Source organism: Zonotrichia leucophrys, chromosome 2 (genome assembly GCF_028769735.1).
Source record: "Zonotrichia leucophrys gambelii isolate GWCS_2022_RI chromosome 2, RI_Zleu_2.0, whole genome shotgun sequence".
Classification (NCBI taxonomy): Eukaryota; Metazoa; Chordata; class Aves; order Passeriformes; family Passerellidae; genus Zonotrichia; species Zonotrichia leucophrys.
The window spans coordinates 114,008,941-114,036,932 of NC_088171.1; the positions used below are offsets into that span (position 1 = coordinate 114,008,941).

Genomic DNA, 27,992 nt, shown 5'->3' on the forward strand with positions numbered 1-27,992 from the left:
ATCTCTGCTGCTGGTCTGTCTCTTTGAGTACAGAACCTGTGATTTGACTTGCATGCGTTTTATAGGTTTTTTCCTTCTGATTTGAATGCCAACTGATTTTGCATTAATGCATTGGGAAAAAACCTCCAGTCTGCTACAAAGGAAGCTAGGTAAATTTGAGACACTAATTTGGGTAAGCCTACTCTATCCTACATGTTTATTGGACTACTAAGTTGTGGGTGGAGAAATCCTGCAAAAATTCCATTTGTGCAATTTATACTTATAAATTGCACAAATTTTAATAAAAAATTTTAGTGACCATTTTATAACCCATTTTCAAATAAATCTAGTTAAAATATGGGATCAGATTATGTTTTATTTAATAATTCCAAAAATGTGATTTTATTTACCAGTGTTTCAAAAGCATAGTCACTTCAATGTAATATTTTTTGTCTAGATAGAAGTATTTTATATGCTATAATTATAGGCTAGGAGAGGGCTAATGACAGTGAAAACTCTGGTTGAACAATTGGATTGTTCCAGTTGTCTTCTAGATGACCAGCCCTGCTGGTCACTGTCACAGTAATCATACTCCGACAGTTATGGGCTGCTAAAACTGTAGCAGGGATTCTTTCTCATACTACTGCAGAAGTATTCCAAACCCCCTCAGAATAATAGCACAGACAAATTTAGTATTTTGAATAGATGTTTAGGTATATAAAAATATTTTTTATTGCTTTTTTTGTATATTTATTCACTACATAAATCCTAAGACACGTTTTTTTTTATTACTGTAGTATAACCTCAGTAAATAGCTGAATTCTGTTATAAAATAAAATTAAAAAAAACTCCAGTAAAAGAAAATTAAGGAAGGGAAGTAAGCTTAATTAAAGACGTTCCAAAGTAATGTTAAATAAATTCCAGGATTAAGGTTACCAGTTCAGCTCTAATTAACCTCTAGTGAATACCATTATAATATCAACATTAATTGTAAATGATACATGCATTTTCTATGGACCTCTGATGCAGTTAATCCCTATTTTAAACAGAAGTCATACATGAAGTTGGAAACCAAAATTCTCCGTAATTATAACAATTGCAGCACTTTTTCCTTCCCAACATCTAATTCCCATGTCCAATTCCCTTTGCCTTGTATCTGACCATCTGATACTGATTTCTACCTAGAACTTTGTCCATTATCTGCATGAAATGAAGCAGCACATGAGGAATCCCTCACCAAATAACAGCATCTAATCCACTACGTGAGCCTGTATTTTAGCCTGCTGCAAAGTGAGGGAACAAATATTGTCAGTGTGTCTTTGGGATAATAGTGTAGGACAACAAAGTGATGCTGGGGCTGTGGAATAATTGTTTTTATTCTCATTCTGGGAATGACATCTGCTACTTTGTCTTTTCTGTACCTGCCCTTTGCTATAGTCTCCTTCTCCTGCACTCTGCCTAGTTTGCTCCTTTCATTACTCACACAAGCCTTTTTCCTTTTCTGTAGTAGGCTAACCACTCCCACCTGGTTTGTCTATTCTTTCTCTTCTGAAAATACCAAGCTTTTCCCCTTTGAAATCTATCTGTATCCTCTCCCTTTTCTTGGTGGCTTGTCGTTTTTTTAAACCCCTATCTTTTTCATGTTTCTAGTTGCCCACTGTCTTTGTCCTTACCTCTGCTCTTCAGTGTCTCCTGATTGTTTCAGTCCCAACTGTGCCCTTTTTTCTACCTCCTTGCAACCTCCTATGAGGAAGTTTCTTCTCTATAAGCTCTTTTTCCTGTCTTCTCGCTTCTCATTTAATGGTTTAATTCTCTTCACGGTTTATTAAAATTCTTAGTTTTACTTAAACAAATATGGACTTAAAATACTTAATATATTCATCTTCTAGCAACCACTACATTTATGGCTGCATATGCAATGATCACTACATTAACACAAATTGATATATAGATTTTAACTTTTGTGTTATATAGATTGCAGTATAAAATGGAGAAGACTATCCTAGTCACAGGAGCATAAAAATGTAACCATGGCACCATAGTCCTAATGTCTAATTTACACTTCTTGTCAGGTAAATTACAACTAAGCATTTTGTCTTACCCCAGTGATTTAAAAATACATTTAATTAAATAGGCACATGGTCAGGTGGAGACAAGGAATTTCTCACGAGGTGTCTTAATATCCAAGTACATTGCATTTTGTATAGTTTGAGATTAATTGTAGTTTTAAGGTGTCTCTCTTAGATTTAATTCAAGCATGAATATACCTTATGTATCACTACAAATTGAAATTGCCATGGCTCTTAAAATATATAAATGATACAAGATTTGAATTTTGAGGTAAAGAAACTGAAACACCCAAACATCATGGTATATGTCACCTGACAGAGATAAAAGCGAAACACTACTCATGATGTCATGAGTCCTTCCGTAAAAATAATCTCAAAGATTATTTGAGAAAAATTCAGAACATTTCAAAGCAAACCTAGAAATGCCCTTTGAGATATCAGTAAATATCACAGACTTGATGCAATCTCTAGAAATTTCATAATTAAATACATTGCAAATTTGTTTCCAGCTGCTTTCAGAGTCTCTCTGAACACTTGTTTTAGCAGTGTTTTTCACCTACAGTGGAGCAGTAACAAGCAAAGTAAAAATATTTGAGCTACTGAGGCTCTTTTATTATGGCTCTGTTCTATCCTTTTTAAATAATTCATTTTTATATCCTAGCTGTATTGTGATACAAATTAATTCCAGGTACCTGACATTGACAAATGTTGAAGTAAGATTTTATAAACAGAGTTATTTATCAAAACAAATTTTTACCTTGTTTAAAGAAGGATACCAGCATCTTCAGCATTTTAATGAGCAATAGTTCAGAGAAAGTAAATTTCCATCTTTTTCCTTATCAGAGAGATCTCATTTCATGGAGTATTCCAGAGAGTTATCAGGGGAATATAGTTATTGTTCACATTGAGGGTGGCCTCTACACTTACCCAGAGAATATATTTAGGTACCAGCAAGTCTTGGGTTCTTTCCAAGGCATTGTGGAATTACTTTATGGTGTCTGATTTACTTTAAAGCTTCTTGTTATTGCCATGTAGAAACAAAATTTATCCTGCACGCATCCTGTTTAAAATAAAAATTTGTCCCCTGTTGAACAAAGATAAAGAATATTAGAATGTTTTTCTGGGTAAAGGTTGTTTTCAAATTAACTGGTGTGATGAACCAATATTTGTGAAGTCATGGATCTGGATGGTTTGATACCATACAAATTCTGATTTCAAATGCATAGATTAGTATTACTGGGGAATAGCTAAGGTAGAGTCAGGTTATGTACTCTTGATTTTTTTTTTAATTAGTATTTTTTTTATTTCATGCTTTCATTGTGTTCGTGAAAGGTATCACTCTTACAAGTTTCTGTGAGCTAGACTACAGGTGTTTCCCTGATCTACACACAGTCTTTCTGCATGTCAACCTATGACAATTTTGCCTGTGTAAAATCAACAGTGAAAACTGGTTTCTCTGAGCAAGGTGAAGCAGGTTTGTCGTCAGAAGAGTGCAATTTGTATGAATTTCTCATACCTTTGAATTGGGTATGATGACTGAAAATGTAACACTGCAAAACCACTCTCTAGTACTGATGCAAGAATCTTGAATCACAATGTCCTGAGTTTGCTTTAAAAAGAATGGACTCAATTCACCACTGAATTGAAATTTGAGGTTAAACCTATAGGGAGCTATTTAACGAGTGGAAAACTTTCTAGAATTTGTCAAGATACAAACAACAGTGTTTGTAATTCTGAAATACAACAGTTGTTCTCAGACAGAATTATGTAAGTTATTCCCTAGAAATACTATTGCAGAGCAGAATATTAGAGAAAGCCAAAACTGAAGAAAAAACAAACAAACAAACAAAAACAATGAAAAAAGAGAAGATCTATTTTGTTATTCCTGAATAAGCCAGAGTAATGTCTCAGGGAATAACCCACTAGTTTGTACCTACTCATATATAGTCTGGAAAGCCCCACAGGAGTTGTGAAAAATAACAAGGCTGTTATTTTGTTGCTGCATCTTGAAATGACCGCAAGAGATCGTCTTCAACCAGTTCCTAGTGTCCTGCAAGGAATCTCAGACAGACAGGTGTGTTTAATTCATGAATCTGATTTTCAATTACAGCCCTTAGAGCCTGCATTATTGACTTCCCAGCAAGTGCAGCATCACTGAGGCTCTGTATCTTAGCAAAAGTCTGTTGGGTTTTCTTTCAGCTCTCTAACCTCAATAAAATATAAAAAACATTCATATTGAGAGAAAAAGATCTGGAATATCAAAAAGGTTTTGATCTAATAACCTTGTGAAACGTATGTATTATGGTTAGAGGTCATCCACAGGGTGTTCCAGGCTCTAACCCACAAAGGAGTGTCAGTAATGGCAGCACCACTGTTACAGACACGAGTGGCCTTGTCACGGCTGCAAATCAAAAGGAAAGGGGAGTTATTGTCACTACCAAGTGCAAATGTGTTCTGCAGGTTCTGAATGGAAAAGTGACTAATACAGGAAACCCAGCAGTGAAGAAAACCAATATTTCCCTGAGGAAGGGGGGACTGCTTGGTTTCCAGGTGGCAGAGCTGGGGAACAGTGTAGGTTACACTGCAGAAGGAATCACCTGTATTTCTATTATTTCAATTCAGGTAAAATTCTAATCTTGTGTGCACTTCTAGTCACACTTGCCATTAGCAGATCACAACTGAAGGAGAATACCAGCAGCCAATATTTCTCCTATGTGAAATAAATTCTTAGCAGTGTAAAGTGAAAAGCTATGGTATTACACAGACACAAACGGGTTGTGGATGGTGAAGGGCAGCTGACCATCCTGCTGACGCTGAGGGTTTGTGTAGTTATTTCTGCAATACTGCACTCATGTGTGCACAGCAAATTACGTGAAGGCCATTTGGGAACAGTGAAATGAAAAGTCTTGCCCAAGGATGTGTGTTGTAGCCAGGGAATGTTAGACAAATAGAGGAAATAGCACAATTATGTCAAGGTTGTCAGGCAGCAGAACAAGTCTGAGCATGTTTTATTGCGTTACTGCTGTAGGTGGCTTCTCTACACCAGTAAGTTCTTATTGACTGAATTATTCGCAGATCATATATTTTGATAGCAATACGTAGTCACTCTAAAGTACTTCATGCATTCCAGGTCAATCTAGATACCTCATCCTGACTGGCAGAAGTATTAAGGTTGCTAGAAAATCAAGAGTATTCATGTCCAACTTACCCCTAAGAGGTTTCAGGTAACCATGATGTCAAATTTTTTAAAATTCTGCTAAAAAGAAATAATTGTCTATAAATGCAAGCAAGCCTCTCTGCTTCTTGAGAGCATACAAGAACATTGAATAAGATGGGTGGCTCCTGGATTTCAGCATCCATTGTGTCACACTCTGTGTGGCAGCAATGCCCTCCTGACCCTCTGAGTCGCTGCTGCTCACAGACGATTCCTCTGCTTTACCCTGAGGGGTGCCTGTCTGGGACGTGTCTTCCTCCTCAGCTTTACTGACCTGCTTCAGGAACATTTCCACCTGCAATTGTCAAATATCACAGATGATCAGATAATGATCTGTAATCCAGAGCACAGCTTAAAAGCTTTACAGTTCAAAAGCACCTGCCACTGCAGGCACTATGGTATCCTATCTCAGGTAAAATTGTATTCCTATAGGGAAAATATTACCAAATGGTCTTCATAGGCAAATATGTATTGTGGTATGTACTAATCTTTTCAGATAGTTTTTCAGACTTTCTATTAATTTTTATTCATGGTTTAGACAATCCTTACCTTTGCTAGGGATAAAATAACTGTAAAGTTCCAAATAAGGAGCAGAATTTTTAAACACTGTATAGCTGGCTGACATTAAGATTGTCTTTAACTTTGTTGTTGAATTTACATCAGCAGTAAGACCACAGCATATTATTGAGTTTTGGAAAACTCTGTGATCATTCTGGGGAAATACTCTCTCAATGTTTACAATATATTTTTAGTTGCTGGGTTTTGTGACTCAAGTACCTTCCAGATAATGCCATACTTTTCTAAACTTGAGAGCCTGACACAATCTGAGATGTCCTAGGGGTATTCAAGATAATAACACAGAGCTGGCAGACATCACATAGGACATGTTGAAGATGTGCATCCTTGTGGGGGAGCATCCTGGCTGGAGTATGCAATTGCTCCTGCAGCATAAGTAGTTCCTTTTGGAGCTAAATTTATCACAGATCTGAGGCCTCCCTGAGTTAAAACCTGGGAGTGAATCCTGGTGTCTGAGCTAGATAAAACTCCATTTCTGATGTTCCCTCTTCAGCTGTCTCAAGTGTTTTGTGAAATTACTCCAGTTTGCAGATTGCCTGGAGATGCTCCAAGTTCCCCTTTGTGCCAAGTGATGAATAACAATAACAGTGTTGTGACATCCCATATAAACAAACCACATTAACTCCACTCTTCATACTTCCTAAATTAGAACCACAGTAATATCCAGGAATTACAGATATTTTCCAGTATCTGTAACCTCCAGGAGTTCTCATGGCTTACTTTAAAGCAAGAGAAACGAACTGATTTCCAGAGTTTATCTCTGTTATCCTTGATGACAGGAAGGCAAACAGTGTCAGTTTTAACCATGAGTGTCTCAGCATGGAAGGCTCATTTGTCAAACAAGTTTTTCCTCCTCTTACAGCAGGAGCAAGGAGATCATCCTCTGAAGCATTGCACTGTATTTAGAGCATCTTAAAGACAAAGCACTGAGGAGGGAAAACTAATGGAAAATATAACAGTAGTCAAGAGAGCACAAGAAAAATGATCCAAGTGGGAAGGTAACTAACTAGGCAATTAGATTTGTCTATATTAGGCCTTTAAATCACTAGTTCTATACTTCTAGCTGTTAAAATTTTCAAAAATTATAGTTTTGCAATCTCAAATTTTCTAAAAATAATGATGTTGACACTGGTGGAAACTGATTGTGGAAAATCTAAAAATATGAGGTAACTTAGTGAGAATAGTCATGACATTCTGTTTCACAGCCCCAGAGACGATTCCCTGAAATAAAAAAGGGACATAATATTTTTCTTAAGGAAAGCCTGACATTTGCAAATCCTTTGATCTAATGCTGATAATCAGAACGATACTAAGCCAAACAATTAGCATTACAAGTAGTGAGAGGATAAAGAAACAAAACCAAACTAAAGAGATTTTTCAAGAACAAATTTTATCAATTTCAGCATGATTTCCTGTGATAGCAGAGTAAGAGCTTGAGGGTTTAAGGGAGAAGCAATACATGTAGCTTGATGATAGTAGAAGTTTTAAGGTTGTTATATGTTACTTCCCCTAAACTGGGGAGACATGAACCAGATTAAATCACAGATAATCACAGTTATCAGTGCCTTTACCTATAAAAATTCTTTCAAATGGAATAATTGTACAGACCCATTTCTTTACTTTTTGCATTTAATAATGACTCAGGAGCAGAGACTATACTTGACAAAATTTCTGGATTTTGCTAGCTTGGGTAGGGCTGAAAACATTGTAAATTATAAAATTAGAAGCTAAAGTTATCCTAGTAATTTGGAGAAATAGCTTGATATCAGCAAGAAGAACTTCAGTTAAGGAAAGCACAGAAAATAAATGCACAAATATAAATAAAAGAATAACTGACTTTGTGAATGCTGTTGCAAAAGAGAAGGGGGGAGAATCTTAAGGCAACAGTTGAATAAGAATTAAGCCATTTATTCAGCAGAATACAGTGAGTTATGAATAGTCCAGTTGGAACAGTTTGAGTAGTTTCTGTTTCTTGGTGGGGAATTACTACACCTCATCTGAGACATAACTGACTTCAGCTACATTCCCAGTCCTCTGCAGTGTAAAATAAAATACACTACCTTAATCTCTCTCTTTTTCCCATCACATTCCTAGTGATCTGAGTCAACAAAGCTGCTGTGAATAAAAAAGGCAGAGGTAATCTTGGCAAGCATGAAGAAGAACACATGTGACACCCAGGAGTTAATTATTTCACTATAAGAGACCTCAGGTGAGTGCTGCATCTATGTTTGCACACCACACTTGAAGGAAAAGATAACCTAAGGGTGGGGCAGAGCTTTGAAGACATCATTTGTGAGTAGAGACTGAAGGCTCAATTTCTGTGTACCAAATGTTGGTGACCATTAGTTCTCTTTGGGCACAGGGCAAAATTATTTGTCTAAACTTATTTCCCCCCTAACATAAATAAAATAGCATTAGTGTTTTCAATGCAAATGGAATTGTTCTAGATTTAAGAAATGGCTTTCACAATCTAAAAACATGGTGTGGTCAATTAATATTTCAGAGATTGTCAGTACATGCTTTTGGTGTTCTGCTTTGTCAACAAAACATCATGAAGTTCTTCAAATGTGTGAACAGGGTAAGACAGTAGGGCTGCTCTCTTGTGTCTTGAGTTGGATCCCAGCAGAGAAGGAATGGTGTGCAACAGACTGTAGGCAAAAGAACTGAGCTAGGTACAGCTAAATACCACAGGGAATTCCTGTCTGGTGGCTCCTCCGGGCATCCGCCTCACCCAGCTGCACAGTAAAGGACTCCACCAGCTCCCTTTTCACTTGCTCCTCTAGATTAATCCCAGGTACTCAGCTCCCTCAGGCTCTTCCCCATATCACCATCACTCTTCCCCATCTTGGGAGCACCTGTACAGGAGCAGGCAGCTCCTCTTGGCACTGGTTGGTAGTATACTGTGCTGTTCATGAGATTATATGTAATTTTACAGAAATTAGTTTATTAAATGTTTTACATAGTATTTCACAGGGAGCACCACATGCTGCTGAATGTCTATAATCAGTTCCTGCAACATATGCATCGTGTGACTCCACTTTATGATTTGCATGAGTATTTTTATATTAATATCTTCATTAACATGAAGAGTCATGCATGCAGGGGCACATCTTATGCTTAGAGTGTACCTGACCTCACTAACCTCTGTAATGTGTGGTCAGAAAGTTAAAGTCATCCACTGCATGGCTGTTTCTGCAAATTTAAAGTGAAATTTTTTCTAAAGCAAAGATCAGACTTGGAATTTATATTTGATCTCATAGAGCAAGTATGAAATTGTCAGTACAAAATTGGCTTCAATCTTACATTGCTACTCATATGACATGATATTGTTCTAAGATTATCATCTGCATTGTGGAAGCGGACAACCAGAAAGGAGGCCCACACTAGATATTGTATAATTAAATACAAAAAGCCCCCCAACTCAGAAAGAGATTGTAATTAAGAGACCAGCCATGATGAAAGTCAGAGATTTGAGTAAAGGAAGAATAATACCCAGTTTGTTCCTATTTGAGGGAAGGTATGATTTTTGGAAGCATGTAGGGAGCAAAACTAAGTATCACAGGATAATACTAGGTAATATAATGTAAAGTTTAGATAATGTTGTAAAGTTTTAGATAATATGTAAAGTTTTACTTAATGCAGATTTCTTTAGTTGTAAATTGACTTTATAATACTTGACTGCTTCTTTAATTTACAAAAGAAAGCTATATTCAATTTTCTGCATTACATGCATTACAGTGGAAAGAAATGTGCATATATGTGCATAAAAATATAAAAAATTTTTACCTTTCATTTTTCCCCCCACTGCAACTTACCTTGAAAAAAAGGAACGGATAAGTATTTTTCACAATTTAGTGCCTATTAAATAAAGTACTTGATGCCTCTGCTTGCTGACAGCCTCCTGTAGAGAGTGCTAGGCAAGGTGCTAGGTGTTGAGCACAGAAGGACATGTCCTCAGATTCATAGACACATTTGGGTTGGAAAAGACTTTTTTATCAAGGCAACTGCTTACCCAACACTGCCAAGCCCACACTAAATCATGTCCCTGAGTGCCACTTCTGCAGGACTTCTAAACCTCTCCAGGGGTGGCGAACGCACCACTCCCCTGGTTCCAATGCTTGGCAATGCCTTCTGCGAAGAAATTTTTCTCAATATCCAATCTAAACTTCCCCTGGCACAATTTGAGGCCATTTCCTTTCATTCTATCACTGGTAAGCTGGGAGAAGAGAATGAACCCCACCACTCCACAATCTCCTTTCAGGTGGTTGTAGAGTGATAAGGACCCACCTGAGCCTCCTTTTCTCCAGATGAGACAACCCCAGCTCCCTCAGCTGCTCCTCATAAGGCTCATGCTCCAGGCCCTCTACCAGCTCTGCTGCCCTTCTCTGGACACATTTCAGCACCTCAATGTCTTTGTAGTAGTGAGGGGCCTAAAACCACAGGATTTGAGATGCTGCTGAGTAAAAGAGCACTGCTGCAGCAGTTCTTTTTAGAGAAAAATGGTAAGTGAATTGCAGGGAAAAATATCGTAGCCCTAGGGCTGTTTCCCACTGCTGATGAAGCCTGCTCATTGTTGATGTTTTCAATCCCCATGCATCTGTGAATTCTTCTACAGTCATGCCTTCTGAAGAGATTGAAAAACAGAGATGACTTATGGTAAGTAATTTAATTTAGTATCTATTAGAGCCAACCACAATGATCTTGTCTGACACACTCTATATTTGATTCATAATTATTCCTGTAGCGGATGTCCAGGCAGCAATCAGTGGAAATGAAATGACTGTGTAGAATTTTGTGACGTGAGAGATGGAGCATGGAAAAGCTGGACTTGGACTGTGTAAACTCTTCCCAGCTCCTCATGCTAATTTTCTTGCCATGAACATGACTAATCCTAAAGGCACACACACACCTGATAACCTACATGCACCTCAGACTAGGAAACAGGATCTCACTTAATTGGTGAGAAAATAGAAGAAAATGTTATTGGCTTGCCTCAGGATTTACTGGTTGTTTTCACAACTAAAAGCTTTGTAATTGTTGACTTTAACCTTTTACAGGGCCAGGTTATCATGTTGTGCTCCTAGTTGCCAAATTTATTTAAATGCATTGCAGTGTGGAGCAAATCTCTAAATCAAACATGGTAGTTGAATCATATTAGAAAAAAAATCCCCAACAATATAAACAAGCACCTAACATAGCCAGTCATGATGAAGTATTTTAGCCTTCAGGCAATGTAAATTAGGAGTACACTTTCTTTAGATTAATCCAAACATTTTAAACTGGATTGAATTAGTTATCTTCATCATAAATGCATTTGCAGAAAAGGTGATAATATTATATAAAGTTTTACTTAATGCAGATTTCTTTTGTTGCAAATTTGACTTTATAATACTTTACTGCTTCTTTTATTTACAAAACAAAACTATGTTCTGATTTTTTTTTATTGTTGTATTCTTTCTTTAAAAGCACCATTAAAGTATTTTCTGGAAATACATTTGAAATTTTTTTCATAATTAATTAATAACAGCTCTTGATTCTTCCTATTAAAAAGGTTCACTGAAAATCAACCTCTGGGGTAAAGATTATTAATAACAAACATGAAAATAAAGTTCCTATTAGTTTTAAAATACTCCAACACACATTTATGCCATACGTATGTGGAAATGGTTTTGTTTGATTTGTGTTTCTCAAAAACTGAACAATTGGGCTCTTGAAAACAAGACATTAAATTGATACAAATAGGCTAACAACGGCTAGTCAGTTTTGCAAGCTTTGGTCTGCATGTAACTGTTCTCTCATACACATCACTGCAGTACCCTGTCTTTGGAGACCTTCCTAATGCACTGAGTTTAACAAAATCAGTGTTACATTTTTTGAAATACAGTAAATGCAAATGCTTGTCTTGTCATATATCTTCATTTATTTTCATTTATCTGTACCCCCAACTTTCTGTAATTTTTTCACTCTCAGAATGGCCACCTATGGTGGCTGTTTACCCCAGTGTGTATGCCCATGGGTAGGCAGCCTCCCTCTGTAATCCAAACAGAAATTTCATTTAAACAAATGCAAGTCTGCTGATCCTATCTCAGCAGGTGTAAATTAAGAAACTTGTGAAATTGATGATAGCTTAGGGGCTTGCAAACTCCAGAGCTAAAATACTTGTCAGGATTGCATTAGGGACTGCTCTAATTAACAAAGGACATGCTAAACCAAAATAAGGGTAATCGCTGACAAATTATATTTAACTGGTGTAAAAACATGTTTCAAGAGAAGATAAAATAGCATGCCCTTAATTCAACAAATAGAAAAATTTATAATCACTGTAGAACCTTTTAATTTGCAGAACATTTTAATTAGTAGAACTGTTTCTTTCACCTTAAAAAAGAGATGGTGAATTTTGTGCAGAAAATGAGCATAGGGCCATTGGGAAGAGAGAGAATCAAGAAGCCGATTAGTTTGGCATTTATGGGTCAAGTATCATGGTTCTGAAATTCATGAAATTTGTCTGACATCCTATTCTTGTATTCAAAGACCTCCCAAGTTAAAATCAGAAGTGTTGAAAAACTATTAAGACAATACTCTTTAGAAAGCTGCAGCTTTTGATGATAGATGCACAAATTATTTCATTTGGTGTTACTTGCAGAAGTCCAAACTCGAAAGAATACTTCTACAAATAAAATGTACTTCTGTGGGAAACTGTTAAAGGTGGGATAGTGTAGAAAAATGCAGAGGGGAAAACAATTTTTTTTCTTTAATTCTGGATATCTTATCTCTGTGCATGTAGATTTTGGGGCTGAGGGCTGTAACCCATAAAATGCTGAAGTCAGTCTAGCTATGTTTATTTTACATGTCTGGGAAGACAGAGAAATTGTAGGGAACAGAAAGTCAGGAGTTTTCTCAAAATGTACATCCTATCTTGAGTTTCTGTGCTTTGTCTGCAGTGTGTATCCTTTTTGGTAAAATAGTTTACATGTGGTAGATAATGAATGGAAACAATGTAATACAGATGAACAGTTATTTTTGTGTCATGGCAATTATTTTTGCTAACACAGTGAACTTCCATCCCATTTGCAGACATACACATAAACACAGACATTTCTATTTTCTTTCTCTGTTTTGCAAGCCCCTTCCCCAAATACTAGATTGGTGTCTGCCCCTAACATGATAATGGTATGAAACAGAGTCACTTGTGTTCAAAATGGGGAACTTTTTCAGGTGTTTAACTACTCTGGGTTGTGTCTTTAGCAGGATCTCTGCAGTTGAGTTCAGCACCGTTGTTAAGCAAGTTTAAACCTGCTGCTTTTCTGCAAAGCTTGGCCTTCAGGAAGAATTTTTCTGAAGACTTGCTAACCAAGGCCTGCAAAGTTGAATTGGACTTGCTAACTGATGCCTTCAAAGTCAGATTGTGTGCCCAAATAAAAATTCTCAACATAATGGAAGACTGATGTGAAAGAGATGTGAAAGCAAAAGTGCTGTTGGAGTGTATTTGGGTGTTCCATACTGGTTAGATGGGTTGTGGGGAAACCCTACCTTCTAGCTGGGCTGGTGTTTGATGCCAGGGGTGATGCAGATTTGCAAGTGTTGAGCTGAATAGCTCATGTAGCATTTTAAGTCCAAAGTAGGACTTGCTACTGTCCCACATCTTTTCTTGGGAGCAAGAAGATATTTTTACTGCATCATTTGGGTGATAACTATGTTGCACACGTGTGGCACAGTGGAAATCCTGTTTGCTGCTTACTGCCTAAATGCCCCAGCTCATGGAGTTCCATGTGATCCCATGTAACCCATTCCTCTCTGCTGCTGTCCTCGATGCAAGATTGATTCTGCAAGATTTTCTACAGAATCCTGTTTCTCCAACCTGTCTTGGACAAACTGTGCTTTGTCTGCAGGATCACTTGGTCTTACCAGGATGTAAGAACCATGGAAAAACACACATGGGCCTCCTGGAGACTGCTGATGTGCTAAGGAAAGGGAGGAGTCAAAGACCCTCAGTTTGTGGCTGCTTTGGTGACAACCTGGCCCTGCTGTGAGTTTACACTGGCTTAGATGGCAAGTACAAAAGTAGAAATTTTTAGTGATTGAGAAGTGGTATTGAATAGAAGAATAATTTCATTTAGTTGCATCATTAATAATAATTGGATGAGGGGGGATTGGCATCACTTGCAGATGAGGTAAATATGTTTTTTTTAAAGCAAGTTGTAAACACAGAAACACAAGTGTGTGTTTGCAGGGCTGAGGGGAAGCCTGAACAAACCCAGATTCTTCATTTCCTGGCATAACTTCTTGGGAAAAGATCTGTGGGAATCAGGGAATTTGCTGTTCTTCTTTACCCAGATGGAAGAACAGCTCTGCAAGAAAATCCTTCTGCTCAGTGTTTGCCCATTCTGTTCCAGAGCTGAGGTGTTTTTAGAGTTAATAAAACATGGAACAGTGAGAAAACACTCAGATTCCTTGCAATATAATTAAACACACAATACCAAAAAAGTTTGGATTTCAGGCTGCTGCTGGGCCACCTGTCTTGGTTTCCTAACCTTCTGGCCTCTGTCTGCCCTTTAGATGACAGATTAGCTGTGAACATCCTCTATAAAAGGAAATAGTGTTCTATAAAATTCACACCAGGGTTTCCAATTTAGTATCAGTCAGGACGTCCTAAAATAAAATTTGTTTCAAAAATAGGTTGGAGGGGGGATGTCAGGGTTAAAAGCAAACAATCTACTGATGTCAGTTAATTCTGTGAGAAAACGTGCATGGAAAAGGGATTTAGTCTTGTTCAGGTGCAGTAGTTTTTTTGCTGATCAGGAGTAAAGCAAAGCAAAACAATAATAGCACATTCTGTGAATCAAGTGTGATAAAGAAGAGTTCCTATAGAGCAAAACAGGAAGTTTAAAAAAGGCCAAACAATTGATCTTTGAGAACAGGAATGATATTTTAATTTTAACCTTTTTTTTTGTTGTTTTGGCTTTAATTTAGAATTTACAAAGTGATGCAAGCCATTGCCAGTAAATAGCATTTTAATATATTCAAAGCACACATGTTCCTACATGAAGGGATATGAAAATATTTTAAATATTAAATTTTCTTTTTGCAAATGAAATATTGGGGGTTTTAGATGCCTGTAGTGTGTAAATCAGGATATTTATTTGATTACTCCACTTGTTATCTTCCCAGTATGTTTTCTTTCCCTGAGTTGTACTGCAAAACCTTTGTCTAAGCTTTTCTAAGAATTTTATTCCAAGGACTCTTTTTTTTTTTTTTTTTTTTTTTTTTTTTCCCCCTTCTGTTCTTAAGATTTATCCCTTGGAATTATTACTTTCCAGATCTCATCTATAATTGAGGATGATTTTTTTTGGAAGTCTATGCAAAAGAAATCAATTGTCTTACATTGTTAGCAGTATTTGGCCAAAAATTGAACTGTACCTTGACATAGAGCTTATCTAGGCATTTGCATCTTGAATACATTTATTTTTACAATGTTATTACCATTTGTCTATTTTAATAAAAAAATACATCCTTCTGTAATTCATAATTAGATCTCATACTATTTGATAGTTTATCTGCCATTCAAAAACTGTCCTGCAGCGAAAATTACAGTAAAACGTAATTGTGTAATACATGATACAATATATTATGTAAGTGCATCAATTAAAAAAAAAGGCATATGACTTCAATATTCAGAATAGTCTTAGAGTTTTAGATATTTCTCTTCAATATTGGGGAAAAATTATTTAATCAACATGTAAGTACTGTCATTGTTAACATTTATCTTCTCAATATTTGGCTTCAACTTTCAGCCTTTGGGTCTTACTGCATCTTTGTTACTAGCCTGAAAAATGTTGCAGTGCCACTGTTGGCCATCCAAGTTCTTAAAGAAAATGATCAAATCATTGCTTCAGCTCTTCTCTGTTAAGCTGAAAAGATTGAATCTCTAAATCCTGCACCATCAAACCTCTAAATCATCCCTGTACACATTTTTTGATGTAATTGTAGTTGATCAATGTTCTTTTTAACATATTAGCTTGAAAACAGGTTATGCTTAAAAAAAAAACAAAAACAAAAGAGGGATGCAACACTGCCAAACACGGAGTTAAAGGAACTACCGTGCTAGGAACTACTGTGTTAAAGGAACTACTGCTTTCTGCTGTTGCTTTGTAGTTTTCATTTGAAGCATTTTAGAATCACAGTGGCCCCTCTGGGCACAGAATTCAGTAAAACTCCATGTTAATTTGACTCTTTTCACTGTTTCTGATCACCAGAGCAGAAGCCATTGTCTTTGTTCCTATGCATGACTTTCATTGGCTTATCTTAAAACGAGTTGGGGTTGCTTGTGTCCCTGTTACCCTGTGATCTTGATTACTCTGTATCAGTGAACTCTACCCCTCCTGCTACTTGCCTTTTCCCAGTCTTCACATCTTCCCTAGTGGCTTTTATTTCTTCCAGAAGTGTTAAGTTGGAGGTGATGAGAACTGATCCTATAGACTCCTGTTAAAAACACAGTTTATTCCCTGATACCCTGTGGTTATGTCAGTCCAGTGCTGAGCATACCCTGCTTGTAAGCCCAAGCCTGGCTCTGGCTGCCATCTCAGTGAGAGTGAGGAGAGCATTGTTGGGAACAAGCATGAGACTGCTTTAATTTGGGCATCTGAACACGCTGCACTGACACTGCTTGTTACTATCAGCTGGACTTGTAACGACATCCAAAAAATCTGTCAAACCAGTTCCCATGATGTAATGTAAACACAGATAAATCAGCATGTGATTACTGTTCTTAACTTTCTTATGCACTTAGTACTGCTGCTGGCACTGTTTTATTTTATCCAGGATTTTTTAAATGTTGGCAGGACCTATAGCATTGAAAATATATCAGTTATATTTGCTGTCAATGATGCAGACTGACTTTCCTTAAGTCTGAATATTTGGTGGGATCCTCTGACCTGAAAATTGTGAAAATTCCTCTGCCACTTGCTTTTCTAATACATGGTCTCAACCTGATTGAACAAATAATAACCAAATTTAAATATAGATTTAAATATATAAATATAATTTAAATATAGATTTAAATTTAAATTTATGTAGATGCTTTCTTAAATATTTCTGAAAAAAATAGAATTTCCTCAGCCTTATGGTAAGACTGCATCTGATTTATCATGCATAAAACAGGCTAGTGAGCTATTCATTGTGCATTTCTTCTTTGCCCAGATTATCACAGAAAATTTATGATAATACCATTACATTCTCTTTATTCTTGGCTTACTTAAAAATAATTGGCAATCTTTTTATACTGCATTTCTTTTATGACTCTTTTATGGTTTTAATGATTTTTTTTTAATTGCAGTTAGTTTTATTCTATGTAAGTTTATTTACTTTTGCAATAATTTTTCTCTCAGATTGTGGCTTCTTGAGGAACTGTCTCATTTACAAATTACTATGCTTTAAAAATATTTTCTTGCAGCTGTTATCACTAAACTATGTTTAGCTTTGTGACACTGACCCTTTAAGATAGCTGATATGAGTCTTTATGTGCTTTTGTGTGCACATGTGTACAGATACATGGGGAGGGCTCTTTTGTGGTGTTTTTGGCAACACCAATTATGAAGCCTCTGACATGCTTCTTCTGCACCTTTTGTTTTGTCCTTAATTTCTGAAGATTAATTTTGAAGCACTGAGACCTGTTTATGTCTGTGACCATTAAGCACAGTGTAATGAGTATCATTTTCTATGCAAAAAAGCCCCGAAAACCACCAAACCAAAAAAACCTGGTAAAACTCATCAAGATCTAGAAACAACGAAGCTCATCTTATTGGCTCAGCTTTCATTATTAGTAATGTCTGCTAATCCCATTTTAGATTTCTGAATGGTCTCACGAAGCTCTATAACCCATCTTTCCCTGACTTTGGTTGCAATTTCATAACTGTCGTTCCTCTTGATGTGTACCTTCTAGAGGAAAGTGGATAACACCAAGGGAGACCTGCAGCCTCTCCCTTTGCATCCTTGATTGGCTCAAGGTTTAGGCAATACCTTAGGGAAAAATGCTGCTTGGGGTCTCAAACCAAGCTACATAATAAAGTATTTGAGCTTTGAAAGGTCGGCGTGACGTTTAGTTAAAACCGTGTTCCGGTCTTTTTGAATGAGTAGATAACACCCTGTTGTTTGATACAGAGCTGCCCGCTGCTGAAAGCCTTTCCATGCCTGACTGAGATGCAGGATGCGCAGGAAGCAGCATCTCCTCCTTCCCCTCGGGCACAGCACTGTGGCTCTTCAACCCTCCCTCTGCCCGGATCCGGGAGTGAAAACCTCAGCGCTTAGCCTGGCATCCCGTCTGAATCTGCTCCAGGGCATGGGAATCTGCTATTGCCCAGCTGCTTTAGCATCACAGAATGCACGATGCTCTGATTCAGCCACCTGAGGTAGGCAGAGAACACGAAGAGGGAAATTTCTCTACTTGCTTGATTAGAGCAGTTACCAACCCAGACCAGCCCAAAAGATCTGCACTATTTCCATTTCAAGTAACCCAGCTCCTTTGTAAAAGCACAAATAAAGAGACCTTGTAGGAACAGTTTGTAAAACGAGGAATACTGGGAAAGCAGAGCAGCTCCTCCTTGGCCACAGGTGCTTGACCTCTGCATCTCTTTATTTGGATGGCTGCATTTTCACCTCTATTTACTTACTGCACTTCTTAAACAAGAACAAGGGCACCCTGATGCTGCCTTTTTGTGTTTGGTTTCGGGTTTTTTTTGTCTTCTGTCATTGTGTTGCTCTCAGATTTTGTTGCATCTGTTTCCTGTTAAGGAAGCTTCGTGCTGCCTTTTGTCCAGCAGGTGGAAGCCTTGCTGCACTACGTGTAGCTCAGCTGCCGGGCTATATATAAACATTTGAAAGGGGAGACAGGAGGTTTAAGCCATTGGGGCAACGAGATGCTATTGAATAGACGGTTTTCAATTAATATATTTTTTTTTAATCACTTTGTTAGTCAAGGAGACAGAATGGTAAGAAAGGCAATCTCTGCACCAAAATTTGAAAACCGGAATTAAGTAGCTGAATCCAGGAGATGCCACTGGGGTAAATCCCAGGTCTATAATTGGCTGTGAGAGGCTGCTGGGTTTTGTTCTATATTCATTGTGTCATCACAGCTGTAGAATGTAACTTTTCTTGAGTTCATGGAATACACTTCCCATAAGCACTTGCAGCTGGCAGATTTAGAAAGATTTTCTTGAAGTTCAGTGGGAGAGTACCATTAACATTTATCATATTTTCTGATCAGGGAAAAAATACATTTGAAAACATTGGAGATATCTCTGTCCAGGGAATGTAGGGGAGGCCACAGGACTTGCTGTGACTGGTGTGCAAGTGAGCAGACAAGATATTGCTTCTAAACCTGTGAATACCACCCAATCTGTTGTGTTGATCTTCTTAGAGATGCTCTAGAATGTGCCTAGAGATGTTTAAAGTTGCTTTTAAGAAGTAATTATCTGTGTGAAGAAATTTATTTGTATAAAGTAGATAAGGGTTAATTTCAATAATATGTAATATAGTTTGTACATATTAAAGTGAAGGAATTTATGAAGAGATGAAATAGAATCTATAGTGACTTTTTTTTGCTATGAGGCTATTAAACATCTTTATGTGATTAGTGTGAACTAAAGGAAAAATTGAAAATGTTATGGATAAGGTAAGGTCTTGGTGTTGCACAGAGAGCTGGAATAAGAACCAAGAATTAATGGATTTAACAGACCTAATAATACAGATATACTTTTGAGTACCTGGAATATGCTTGAAGTTGTGATCTTGGGTTTCAGATCTCAGTGATTTCCAGTATTTCAATGACTTGGTGGCTTAGAATTTATAACTAGAGACAGCAACATTGTTTTCATCTGACAGAGTGCAGTTATTTGGGAGATGAGGATGGTTGTGCTGATTTCAAGTGGATGAACAAATGCTACAGAAGAACAGGATTTGGGGTAACAATGACATGTTGAATGTTTTGAGAGGTCCTGTTAGAGAAAGGGGGAGACAAAGATGATGTGTTTCTGTTAGACTGATGAGATTAGCTGAAATTGTAGGAATCTGGCAAAGGGTAGGGTGTGAAATTCGGTCATGACTCAAGGAAATAAATACACTTTTTTGCCAAGCATGACTGTTTTTATCAAAGGTATTCAGCTCTTACTCCTAAGAAAATTCAGGTAGAAGATGAATGAGTTACCCTACTGATTGTGGTAGCTGCAAGGCAGTTTTTTTCATATATTTTTTTCTAGTTGTACATCTAGCTCTACAGTGATTTTCTATATAAAACTATTACCACTTTTATGCTACCGTTTTCTTACCAAATATGTAATATTTTGGTTATTTAGAATTCAGTGTCCTGGCATTACAAAAATGCTGCAACTGTGTGTGTAACAGGAAAAGAAACATATTAGCAGTAGACTACTAGAGACATATTCCTAACACTTATTACAATTCATGATGTAAATGCTATGATAGCTGCATAATGTTCTTTCTTCAGGTGAATTATTGCATATTTTAAGATCTGTTTGATTTGAAAATGTAATTCTTTGTTAGTCTCTGTTTACAATGTGATATTGTATAGATGAGCAAGATGTTGTGCCTGGGCAGCCCCTCTGCAACTTGGGTCTCACAAGAAAGCTAGATGGCTCACAAGGGATGAGAGTAGTGCCTCTGGTAGTTTTGTTGCTAAGAATGAGAATTTAAGGCCTAATGAAAGACATTAGGGGATGAAACTTTCTGCTTCCTATGTCTCATTGAAGCAGTTCAAGTGTGTGTTACATGATTTATAATGTTTGCTTATAGAGAAGTGTGCAACCATTGCAGATAATTGTAGTGAAATGATATGTTGCTTTTCTTTTAATTACAAAATATTGTGAAATTCAGCCATTTTATTTAACTTATCAGAGATGAACTTATCTGTAAGGTGATAAACACTGTTCAGGAAAACCCTAAAGCCTTTCTAGTATTTGTTTCTGGAAGTTTGTGGACTTACCTAAAGCCATGAAAGATGACCTGTGTTTTAGAGAAAATGTTTGTGTTCCGCGACAGTGAGCTGGGATCCCAGCTCTGCCCTTTCTTAGATGAATAAGCCTAGTCCTGTACCAGACTCATGGAAATCACTTGGTAAGATTTTAGAGTCAGAACATATTTTTTTCCCTTGCTTGCCTTGGCACAAAGCTTTAAGGATGTGTCATTGATAACTGTGATACAGATTTCAGCAAAGGAGGAGGAATAAAGCATTCAGATCAGCATTTTTGTCCAGCTACTTATTTCCTCTGAGGCAAAGAATATGAATTAGAAGCAGTTATTCTGACAACAGGGCTGTCCTCTCATAAGACATTGGTAATACAGCAGCCCCTTGTTTCCCCAATAATTAAGTCAGATGTTTTCTCTGTGCCTGAAGAGTGGCACCGACAGAGGAATTCTGTGTTGTTTTAAGTCCTGTGTTTCACTGTGGCGCCAAGCCAAGTACCCTCATGGAGTTCAGTGTCTTCCAGACTATTTGACCTGTTTTAAAAATTGATGTGAGAGGATACACAAGTCCTAATTTAGGGAGCAGCAGAGTGTTTGAGAGCAGATTTGTGTGAGTTCAGTATTCTGCCTTCTCTTAGTTATTCTTCAACTACTCCAGTACATTCTGCTGCTTATATCATCAATGTGTCATTAATAAGGAGAAGGAGGAGGAACATTTTGGTTTTATTTTTTCAATGTGTGTGGCTTATGCTTGTTTTGCTGCTGGACATATGCCTGTAACTGGAAGTTTGTATGGCATCTTATTGATCCCATACAGTTTGTATGGCATCTTATTGATCAGAAAAGAAGGTGGTGTGTAGGATCTTTACTACTTAGTGCACAGAAGCACAGCATATCATAGGGGCAATGCTAATATTAATTTTAAAGCCTTTATAAATCTGTATGTAACTTTGTTCTAAAGATGTATAAAACGTGCCTGGTTTTATACAACTTGAAATCATGAATCTAAGTATTTTTGGTTTGGGTGTTATTCTCGTTTAGAAACAGATATTCTTCCCTATTCTAGAACTTTGTACCGTATGGGCCTGTCTTAATTTTTATCTTCTTTCTACTTTTATTGTGGTGTAGCAGAACCTTTGGAGCATAATCAACACATTTATTTTTGGTAGAGTACTTTTCCAGGACTGTAGAAACAGTCTGTCCTGTATAGCTGCCTACACTGGTGAGTGAGCCAGAAAACCTTTTAAATAAACAAAAAAAAAAAAAAACAGCTGCACAGTTTAACAGGGTATATGTTAAGATTAACCATAACTGTAATCAAATAGCCTTTCTACTCATGTTCATCTGCCTTCATCTTTCTCCCACTTGAAATATTTGAAGTGGCAAAGATCTGAGATGTAATGTCTGTCAGGCAATAGCATCACTGTGCTTGTGTACTTCAGTGTTGGCTCTTACAGGAGTTGCACAACTGAGGCTATTATGCCATTCATTGATTTTCTGTAGCAAGACAGTGCTGTAGCTGTCTCAGGAGAGTGAGCAGATTATCTGTTTAGTTACTTATGAATGTCAGGGTGTGACACAGGCAGGTGGCTTCCTGAGGCCCTGCCCTCTGGAGCTGCACAGTGTCCCCAGGCAGTCCCTGGCCAGGAGTGGGGCAGTCCCTGGGGATCAGGCACCTCCCTGGGCATGGAGACTCTCAGGCACCTCCTGGGCATGGAGACCAGCCCTCTCCAGCCCCACTGGGGCAGGGTCTGACAGCCCCAGGAGCTGATGTGTGTGCTGAGATCTGGGCAGAGTGTGGGTCAGGGAGCTCTCTCAGTGCATCAAAGTCTCAGCACTGAATGGCTTCACAGCACTTGATTCTTTATAATTTCTGAGTTTCATGCTGTGGTTGTTTCCAGCAGAGACCCTGTTAAAAAGGTATGGGAAGAATTCAAAACCATCTGGCAGTTTTGAAATATGAAAAACCACAGAGCGGTTCACTACACTTTTGGTAAAAGGCAAGGTTTCTTCTGGAGGAAAACAGCTGCTGCATGAGACTGGCATCCTGATTGCAAGAGATAATTTGAAAGGTGTTAAAAGTGCCTCTGAATTTTTTATCTTCTGCCATTTTATAGTTCACTCCTGCAAACAGGTATGATGTCATACACAATTTACTAGAATTCAGGGTATAAACAGGATGTTTTCTGCATCAACTGCTAAGTGGGAAGTGCTTGGGGGCTAAAGTCTAGCAAGGGGATGAGAAGCTTGATTTATGTACATCCTCGAATTTTTAACAGTTAAACTGGTGCAGTTGTGCTTGAAAAATCTTCTCTTCAGTTGAAATTAATGAAAACAAATCCAGGGTATTTTTTTCTAATACCAGCTGACTCTAACTTGAGGCAGCAGGCACTAATACTTTAAGAATACCTTTTACAAGGTGTAACTAGAAATTCACAGAAAGATAGCTGAAAGGATATTTTTGTTAATTTGGTTTATTGAAACAGAAACATTCTCTACAGTAAGGGAATTTCAGCGGAATGTCCATATATACATTTATTCTTGGCAAAATCTGTTTACTCAGTTGAACTCAGTTCTTCATGTCAGCAGAGTACTTGGTGTTTGAACACACGATGCCCACTCTAAGTGAAATTTACACTGAATAGTTCTTGTTTCTTCTGTGGCTAAGTAGTTGTCTCTTGGCAAAGAGTATTGATTTGTTGCATCAGTAGACTGTCAAATAACTCCTCTTTTACCTTAATACCAAATTTTATATTTTCATTCTTTCTTTATTTTGCTTTCATTCCTGTTTATTCTTCACATTCTGTTGGTATTTACATCTTTACATCAACAGTAAATATAATGGCAAGGAATAATTTGTTTTCTGTCAGTATAGAATATTTCTTTCCTTTTTTCATTTCAGTTATTTATGTTCTATTTCTATTTTGTTTTCTTATGACTTTTCATATGGATTATTTTATACTTGCTACATGGTCAGTCCATATAGGGAGGCTACAAGGGATATTTCTAGAAGCAAATTGTGCCACCACAGGGTGCTATTTGGCACAGGTGGCATTACAAAATTGCTGCTTCTCTGAGATCTTATTGAAAAAAATCTTTGATGGAGTGGTCAGTGACAGGACCTTGTTCTAGGTTCTGGACACAGACTTTTCTTTGGTAATACTCAAAGAGGTAGAACTTTCCAGACTTCCCTTTTGTTAGGGCATGGACATTACACTGTGCCTTGATCTGTGTCAGCAGATGGAGCAGGACCTTCAAGAGTTCTGCAGCTTCCTCACGGCAGAAGGAGAATCACTCCTGGCAGAGTCTGTCTAGCTTGCAGCTAGAATATGACATCATTTTAGGATCTCAGTACCAAAAAAGACAACAATAAACTGGGGTGTGCTCATGAAGGGCCACTGAGGCAGCTGGGGAGCCTGATTCGTGTGGCTTCATTGGAACAGTGTGTTTAGGGAGGAAAGGTCTCAATACTGATTTTCCTGCGGCACAGGAGAAACACAAAGCCCTCTGACAGAGCAAAGAGCCTTATTTCCCTGGGCAACAAAATGAACCAGGAGATTCTTCCCTTAGTGTAGGAGTGGGACTCAAGTGTGTGAAACCACACCTTAAATTCAGGGTAGAATCTCAGAGCAGGTTGACTTTTCCCCTCACCCACTGGTGACCTCTCTGAGGACCATTTCTATTACAGGACTCTCAGACCACTAAGAGATTTTTGCATTTATGATATCTTTATAGCTGTTGCAAAAAATGAGCCCTGATGTCATTTGCGATGAGAAGCTCTCTTTCACCTCCGGGTGGCACTGCTTAAAAACGCTTCTGTTTGCTTTAAAGATCTCTGTAGAAACTGTCCATGGCACGTTTCACAACTACAGCAGCTGGCATCATCATGCACAACAGAAAACCTGGTAAGTGAGGCAAGCTTCTGATCACAAACCACAGACACAGAGGGAGCTCAAGGGTTTTGTCACTTTTCCCCCATTTTCCATATATCACTGTTTGTCTGAACACATATTATTAGTATTCTGATTATTTTTCTGTATGTTACTTGATAAAGGGTTTAGTACAGTTTTTACATGCACTGTTTATATGAAGTTATGCTCACCTGCTGATAAATGATCAAGGTGGAATCACACCAGGAGATACCATTCTGTTCCAGACATATACTGTGATATATGCTCTTACACAGATCAAATATTATACCCTTCCATTGTCAGGGAAAGTCAAGAGTTCCATCTCCAAGCTTCTTAGAAGTCATAATTGACCATCTGAAAGAAAAATCACGTTATTAAAAAGAACTTCAGGTTTTCATTTTATTTGTATCTGGCTTGCAAGTTGTCAGGGCACTGCTGGGTTAGTCTCTTCAGAGCTGCCCATGTGACTACAATAAATGGAGATGAAGTTATTCTCAATGAAAGCTGAGAATCTCACTTTTCCTGGTATTTTAAGAAAGATAACATGGGCTATGAAATCCATAAAAGCACTGAGACCACTGGTTGCTGTTCCTAGAGACAAGCTGTACAGATATTGTCACCTTTTACACCTTGGCTTCCATAATTCCATCTCAACAGCAGGTTCTCTCTTTAAATGAGAGAAAATTTAGGGCAGATGCAGAGCTGTGGTGTTCCCTGTATTCTGCAGTCATTTACTTGGATTGGGGAGAGGCTACTTTGTTCCTCAATTTGAAACAGTCTGTCACTGTTCTGTTGGTGGAATGAGGAGGAGGTCTGAAGAAGATCAGACACACAGAGGGGGAAGGAGTAATTATTGCTCCACTTTAAAATAAAATCTTATGAGCTGAGTGTTTATTTATTTTAATGGTAGATCACTGTAAATTGTGTAACTCTTAAAAGAATTCATGTAGATATAACTTACTTTATGCTTTTCTGAATTTTTCCTTTTCTTTTGGTGCTGGAAAGAAAATCTGGAAAGAATACTGAAAAAAGAAGAAAAAATACCTCAGGACTTGGCCAGGATATATGCTTTGGTATCTTGTTCTTTAAAACCTGTTTCCATTTCAGACAAGAAGTTGTTCAGCTACACACTGAACTAAGAATATGTTGTGTGGTGTATTTTAGGCACTGTATTATACCCTGATCCACCAGTGTGTTCCTCTGTTTTCATGTAACTGCAACAATTTAAATGGCACAATATTCCAAACTAAAGTGCTTTTCTGTAATAATATCAGTAATACATTATCATACCTGTCATATATTTCCAAATGAGTAATATAGCCTTTTGTTACATAATTTCATAATTTGCATAGCTTGTTAGGGTTGAGTGTAGGATTCAGAACTGCTCTTAAGCTCTCCTAAATATGATCTTGGATTTCCACAGTTCCTGAGCCTTCAGCAAGTCATGTGTTCTTGAAACAGCAAAGCCCTTTACCTGATATCTAACTTTAGCAAATAAATCTGTACCACTGTGGTCAGAGGAATATGGCATTTCTCTCAGTTACTGTACCCTCAAAAAATTTGTCTCTCTGGTGCCCTAATCTTTGCCTTTTTCCCACATTTAATACATCTAATACAGTTTTGCATGGAAATCTTATAAAGGTTCATTAACTAAGATTTGTGCAATGTTTTGCTTTTGCACAATACCCACAAGCTATTATAAGGCTATTGGAGGTGTAGAATAAGATCTTAAATAAACAATGTTTTCAAAAGCTTAAATAAAATTTTTCTCTATAGTGTTGAACTATATTGCGAAAGAAAACATTTGCACAAGGCAAAGTGCACAGTACAGAAGACCCAGATTTCAGGATATCATTTGCACAGCCCTCAAGGATTGCCAACTGAAACTCTGACAATGGAATCATCAGGCTGTTGCTGAAGTATTCAATATGTGTTTGCTGTTGCTATAGGTGGTGTAGAAAATGATATTGAGCTAACATCAGCATTTGTTTTCAGGTAGGGCAATAGCACTTGGAACACTCTGTGGCTGGAATATGTGTGAGCAGAAAGAAGCAGTATCCATCACTTACACACTGTCTGTCTGACTTTGGCTTTTCTCTCACCTAGTATAACACTTCAAGGACTGTGGTTGCTAACAACTTCTTTCCAGAGTACCAGGTAATACCTCTTTCACTTGCTTCCCAATTATTATTCTATAATATAATATATCAATAATATATGAATTTATATTCTGTTTACACTCCAGCATATTATATTTGTGGTTGTTTGGCTTTTTTTTTTTTAAGAGATTGTGTCAAAATATGTTTTTAACATTTGAAAAATGTTAGTTTTTTTAATGCATACATTTTTCTATCTGATAGTTTCTCTGTCAGTCTAGGAAAGATGTATACCAATACTTTTAAATTTGACTGGGAAAGTTAATCACATTACTTCATGTATAGTTTTCTTGCTCTTTAATTCCATATCCACAGGATCAGAGGCCTGGCAACTTTCTTTGCAGTCACAGCCTCTTTTTTTCTTCAGAAAGAGGTTATTTTTATTTAAATGCTTAAACTTAGGTGCCTATATTTGAAAAATTTTATGTTAGTGATTATGAATACACTTTCAAAACAGATCAGACTAAGAGATACCACTTAAAAATTATAGGTTAGCACATGCTGCTAGATCATGAGAAAGAACAGTGCATACTATGCTTTGTAACTGTCAACTACATTTTTACCCATTCTAACTTTGCATTTTTAGTCAAGATGCTATACTTTGCTTTGTTGAAAACTATTTTTTCAGAGTTGTTAGCAATTTCACCACTTGAACATCTCAGATGAAGTGAAAAGGGTTTAATTTGCAGAAACTTTGACTTAAAATTTTTGAAGGCTCCTATAAATGATATTGGGATATAGACAAACTACAACCACAGGCTTACTACTTTAGGTGGTAAATTCTCTCCCACATTTTACTTAGCTCATGAAAAAAGTAATGTCTTATACTCAGGGGTGCCAGCAGTGATCCTGAGCACAGTAATTGTCTATTTTGTCCTCTATTTTTTTCTGTCACATAGTGTTACTGCCTCTTGGCTGAATATGGGATTTACATTATCAAGGAATGGTAGCTATTTGTCAGTGCTGTTATATAGTATTATAAATTCAAGTTCATGGATTTTTCTAGCCTGGAAAAAAATATATTAAGAGTATTCCATCCAAAATCCATGAGAATGACATTGCTGAGTGACCAGGTACATCTTAAAAATATTGCTTTCAGCATTAGAGAAAAACA

The 27,992-nt window shown here is 37.3% G+C and overlaps 1 long non-coding RNA gene across 1 annotated transcript; it reads left to right on the top strand.

Moving 5' to 3' along the window:
• Nucleotides 1-8,073: 8,073 nt before the first annotated feature.
• LOC135443301 (uncharacterized) lies at nt 8,074-19,660 on the top strand. Its single transcript, XR_010438955.1, has 5 exons — nt 8,074-8,130; nt 10,100-10,340; nt 10,454-10,494; nt 13,728-13,864; nt 17,995-19,660. It is a non-coding gene; the product is annotated as an uncharacterized LOC135443301 (long non-coding RNA).
• The last annotated feature ends 8,332 nt before the right edge of the window (nt 19,661-27,992 follow it).